Source organism: Pteropus vampyrus, unplaced genomic scaffold, assembly GCF_000151845.1.
Source record: "Pteropus vampyrus isolate Shadow unplaced genomic scaffold, Pvam_2.0 Scaffold63, whole genome shotgun sequence".
Lineage (NCBI taxonomy): Eukaryota > Metazoa > Chordata > Mammalia > Chiroptera > Pteropodidae > Pteropus > Pteropus vampyrus.
The window spans coordinates 7,945,622-7,952,052 of record NW_011888844.1 but is presented as its reverse complement, the minus strand read 5'-3'; positions in this window follow the sequence as shown (position 1 = coordinate 7,952,052).

Genomic DNA, 6,431 nt, shown 5'->3' with positions numbered 1-6,431 from the left:
TTTACCCTTTTTAAACTGTACTATTTTTGCTTATTGTTAAGTTATTAGACTTTTAAAAATATTCTTTAGGTAAGTCTTTAATCAGATATGATACGAAAATATTTTCTCATAGTCTGTGACTTGTCTCTTCATTTTTATATGAAATTTTTTTAAAAGAGTTTTGGATTTTGATGATTAGTTTAACATGTTCTTTTTTTTTTTCTCTTCTATGGTTTATACTTTTGGAATCATATTTAAGATTCTTTTGGTCATCCAAAGATCACAAATATTCCTTTGATATATTTTCTACTAGATATTTTGTAGTTTTAATCCTTATATTTAGGACTAGAATCCAATTTGAGTTAATTTTGTTCCGTATGGTGTGTCATAAGTTTAAAGTCATCTATATTTTATACGACATTCAATTGTTCCAGTTACATTTTTGAAAAACAAAACAACCAAAAATAATTGTCCTTTCTCCATTGAATAACTTTGACCTCTTTCTAAAAAATCAATTGACCCAAATAGTGCATAGCCTAATGATATTTTCATAGTTATGCTTTCATTCTACAGATCAATTTGTGGAAAATTGCTTTGTTATCACCATTGACATTTCCTGTCCATAAGTTTGGTATCTCTCTTCTTTCATGTATGTCATCTTTAATTTTTCTTAGCAATGGTTTGTCTTTTTTTAGTTAATTTGTTCCAAAGTATTCTTTGTTTGCTATTACAAATGGCAGTGCTTTCTTAATTCCATTTCAGTTTACTTTTTGTTAGTATGTAATATATAATTGATTTTTCTGTATTGATCTTATATACTGCAAACTTGCTAAACCCAATTGCTAGTTCTAGTAGTAATCAAATCTTTTGATTTGATTCATTTTATTTGGTAGATTTGTTTCATTTTATTTGGTAAATTCCTTTGGGTTTTCTACATGTAAGTTCATGTCATCTGTGGATAAAGACATTTTACTTTCATTTTCCAATTTTTATGCCTTTAACTTATTGCTTTATTGTACTTTCTATACATCTAGTATAATGTTATATTGAAATGGTAAACATAGGCATCCTTGCCTTGTTCTTGATCTTAGGTAGAAAGCATTTAGTTTTATATCATTTAATACAATGCTAGCTTTATTTTATTTTTCATAGATATCTTTAATAGGAATGAGAAAATTCTCTTCTGTTTCTCATGTGCACTTCTTTTTATAATCATAATTGGTTATTGGATTTTTATCAAACATTTTTCTATGTCTATTGAGATTACCATATATATTTGTCCATTATTCTAATAATATGATATATTACATTAATTGATTTTTTTTTATTTTAAACTTACTGTGGATTCCAAGATTAAAAATTACCAGGTCATTACTTATAATTCTTTTTATATCTTGTCAGATTTGCTCTTCTAAAATTTGTTAAGGATTTTTTTCTGTGTGTATTCATGAGAGATATTACTCTTCAATTCATTTATGTATTTTCTCATGTCTTTACCAACCTCTGTTATCAAGGTAATTCAGGCCTTAAAACTGAGGAGAGTGAATGATCCTTATTGTACTCTTTTATAAAAGACATCGTGATGGATTATTGTTTCTACCTTGTATGTTTGGTTGCATATAAAGCCATCTGGAAACAGGCTTTTCTTTATGGGAAGATTTGTAATTGCTATCTCCATTTCATTATTGCTGTACCTCCAGATTGTTTATTTATTCTTGAGTAAATTTGGTGCTTTGTTTCTAGAAACTTGTCTAATTCATCTATGTTGTCTAGTTTGATGATATAAAGTTCTTCATAATACTTTCTTAATTTTTTAAAAAAAATTCTATAGGATCTTGTAGTGATACCCATTCTTCCCTTACTGATTTTACTAATTTGTAAAGTAAGACATGTATTTGTCTGTAGTCTTTTACATTTACTCACCTATTTATAATTTCTAGTGTTCTTCATCCCTTTCTGTAGATTCAAGTAACTTATCTCTGCTAATATTTTCTTTCAGCCTAAAGACCTTTCTTTAATATTTATTATAGGGCATATGTGGTACTCATGAACTCTTTCAGTTTGGGGGAAACATTATCTGAAAATTTCTTTATTTTACTTTCAGTTTTGAATGATAGTTTAGCTGGATAGAGAAATCTTAAGTGAGACTTTTTTCTAGTTATCTTCTGAAAATTTTGTGTTTCTTATGAGAAGTAAGTCATTAATCATGTTTTTTACCCCCCTCCCATTCATGATGAAACACTTTACTCCTGTTTTCAAGGTTGTTTCCTTCTTTTTGGCTTTCAGCAAATTGGCTACGATATTTCTAAATGTGCTTATCTTTGTTTTCTCATACCTCAGGTTTATTTAGCTTCTTGTGTACAGGGATCAATGTTTTTCTTCAGATGGGATAGTTTCTACCATTATTGCTTTTTGTTAAATTAAGTTTATTGGGATAACATTGGTTAATACAATTATATAATTTTCAGGTGTACGTTTTAATTTGACATCTGTATAATCTATTGTGTGTTTACCACCCAAAGTCCAGTTTCCTTCAGCTACCATATATTTGATCCTCTTTAACCACTTCACCCTATCCCCCTATATTTGAACTCCTTTACCCCATCTACCACCCACCTCCTCCCTTACCCTACCCTCTGGTAAACACTAGTCCATTATCCATGTTCTTGAGTCTATGTTTGTTTGTCCTGCTTATTTATTGCTTTTAGGTTTATATCCCACATATAAGTGATATCATGTGATTTTCAACTTTTTCAGTCTTTCTTATTTTGCTTAGCATGATTATCTCGAGGTCCATCCAGGTTGTTGTAAATAGTAGTATTTCATTTCTTCTTATGGCTAAGTAATATTCCATCGTATATATGTACTACTGCTTCTTTAGCCAATCATCTATCGTAGGACACGTTGGTTGCTTCCATTTCCCAGCCACTGTGAATAATGCTGCTATGAACATCGGTGTGCAAATATCTTTTTGGATATGGGTAGTTGTCAAGTCTTTGGGGTAAATACCCAATAGAAGGATTGCTGGATCGTATGGTAGAACAATTCTTAGTTTTTTGAGGAACCTCCATACTGTTTTTCACAGTGGCTGTACCAATTTGCAGTCCTACCAGCAGTGTATGAGGGTTCCTGTTTCTCCGCATCATCCCCAGGATTTGTTATTACTCATCCTGTTAATTTTAGCTATTCTAACAGGTGTGAGATGGTATCTCATTGTGATTTTGATTTGCATTTCCCTGATAGCTAGTGATGTTGAGCATCTTTCCAAATACTCGTTGCCCATTTGAATGTCCTCTAAAGAGAAGTGTCTATTCAAGTCCTCTGCCCATTTTTTGATTAATCGTTTGTTTTTTGTTGTTGTTGTTGTTATTGAGTTGCATGATTCTTTCTATATTTTGGATATTAGGCCCTTATTGGAGACCTTCTTGCATACATCTTTTCCCATTTAGATGGTTATCTTTTTATCTCGTTGACAATATCTTTTGCTGAGCAGAAGCTTTTTAGTTTGATGTAGTTCCATTTATTTATTTTACCTTTAGTTCCCTTGCCATGGAGGTCAAATTCATAAAATCTCCCTTAAGTCCAAGGTCCTTGAGTTTAGTTCCTATGTTTCTTCTATGCATTTTATTGTCTCAGGTCTTATATTCAAGTCCTTAATCCATTTTGAGTAAATTTTGGTGTGCGGTGATAGACAACAGTCTAGTTTCATTCTTTGGCAGGTGGCTTTCCAGTTTTCCCAGCATCATTTGTTGAAGAGGTTTCCTTTCTCCACTGTATTTTTTTGGCTTTTTGGTCAAAAATTATTTGCCCATATAAATATGGGTTTTCTTCTGGACTCTTGATTCTGCTTCACTGGTCCGTGTGTCTGTTTTTCTGACTATACCATGCCGTTTTGATTACCGTCGCTTTGTAGTATAATTTGAAGTCAGGTAAAATAATGCCTCCAGCTTCGTTCTTTTTTCTCAGGATGGCTTTGGCAATTGGGGGTCTTTTGTGCTTCCATACAAATCTGATGATTTTTTGTTCCATTTCTTTAAAAACTGCCAATGGGAATTTGATGGGGATTGCATTCAATTTGTATGCATTAGGTAATATGGTCATTTTAACGATGTTGATTCTTCCAATCCAAAAACATGGAATATCTTTCCATTTCTTTGTATCTTCTTCGATTTCTTTTAATAGGATCTTGTAGAGTTTTCATTATATAGGTTCTTCACATGTTTCATTAGATTTATTCCTAGGTATTTTATTCTTTTTGTTGCAATTGCAAAATAAAGGATTTTTTTCCATTTCTTTTTCTGACATTTCATTATTAGAGTATAGGAACGCTATGAATTTTTGAACGTTGATTTTTGCATTGAGAAACTTTACTGTATTTGCTTATTGTTTCTTGTAGTGTTCTTGTGGAGTTTTTAGGATTTTCTATATAGAGAATCATGTCATCCACAAATAGTGACAGTTTGACTTCTTTATTTTCTATTTGGATGCCTTTTATATCTTTCCCTTTTCTGATTGCGCTTACTAGAACTTCCAATGTTATATTAAATAACAGTGGCGGTAGTGGACAGCCTGACCTTGTTTCTGATCTTAGAGGAAATGTTTTAAGTTTTTCACCATTAAGTATAATGTTGGTTTGTCATATATGGCCTTTATTATGTTAAGATACTTTCTTTCTATACCAATTTTGTTAAGTGTTTTGATCATAAATGGATGCTATACCAAGTCGAAGGCTTTTTCTGCATCTATTGATATGATCATATGATTCTTATTTTTTAATTCGTTAATGTGGTATATGACATTACTCGATTTGCATATGTTGAACCAATCCTGTGCCCCTGGGATGAAGCCCACTTGATCTTGGTGTATAATCTTTTTAATATGTTGATGTATTCGGTTTGCTAGTACGTTATTTAGAATTTTCGCATCTGTATTCATGAGAGATATCGGTCTCTAGCTTTCTTTTTTTGTGTTAACTGTACCACGTTTTGGTATCAGAGTAACATTGGCCTCATAAAATGAGTTGGGAAGTATTGCCTCCTATTCGATTTTCTGGAAGATTTTGAGGAGAATGGGTATTAAATCTTTGAATGTTTGGTAAAAGTCACTGGTGAAGCCATCTGGTCCTGGACATTGACTTTTTGGAAGGTTTTTGAAGATCGTTTCAATTTCCATACTGCTAATCGATATAATTAGATTTTCCAGTTCTTGATTCAGTCTAGAAAGGTTGTATCATTCCAAGTACTGCCGCATTTCTTCTAGGTTATTATATTTTGTGTTATATACTTTTTCATAGTATTCTTGTATGATCCTTTGTATTTCTGTGGTGTCTGTCATATTTTCTCCTCTTTCATTCCTGATTTTGTTTATTTGTATCCTTTCTCTTTTTTCTTTAGTGAGTCTAGCTAGGGGTTTGTTAATTTTATTAAACTTCTCAAATAACCAGCTCTTTGTTGTATTTATTTTTTCTATTTTTTTCTTTGTTTTCAGTTTCATTAAATCTGCTCTAATTTTAATTATTTCTTTCCTTCTGCTAAGTTTGTGCTTCACTTGTTCTTCCTTTTCTAGTTTTTTTTTTTTTTTTTTATTAGATGAAGCATTAGGTTGTTTATTTGGGCTTGTTCTTGTTTCTAGAGACAGACCTTTAATGCTATGAACTTTCCTCTATGACCATTTTGCCATGTCACAAAGATTTTGATATGTTGATTTCTCTTTTTATTTCTTCTCTGATCCAATTATTCTTCAGTAGCATGTTGTTTAATCTCCATGTATTTGTGGTTCTTCTCACTTTCTTTGTACAGTTGATCTCTAGTTTCAAAGCATCATGATCAGAAAATATGGTTGGTACGATTTCAGCTCTTGTATTTGTCGAGGCTATCTCTGTGTCCCAGTATGTAGTCGATTCTTGAGAATATTCCATGTGCACTAGAGAAGAATGTATAAGCAGTGTTTGGATGAAAGGGTCTGTCAATGTCAATTATGTCCGGTTGGTCTAATGTGTCATTTCAGGATGTTATTTCCTTATTGCTTTTCTGTTTGGATGATCTGTCCATTTTTGACAGCAGGATATTTAGGTTCCCTACTACACAGATGTTTTGGTTTGTTTCTCCCTTTAGTTCTGGTAGTAATTACTTTATATATTACATGGCTCCCTGTTTGGGAGTATAAATATTAATAAGTGTTATGTCTTCTTGGTGCATGATTTCTTTTATTTTTATGATGTGTCCCTCAGTATCTTTCTTTATCTTTTTTAGTTTGAAATCTATTTCTTCTGTTATTAGTACCACTCCCCCTGCTTTTCTCTGAATACCATTTGCTTGAAATATCACTTTCTACATTTTCAATTTGAGTCTATATTGGTCTTTAGAGCTGAGATGTGTCTCCTGGAGGCAACATATGTTTGTTTTCTTGTTTGTTTCTTTTTGTTTGTTTGTTTGTTTTGATTTATTCTGCAA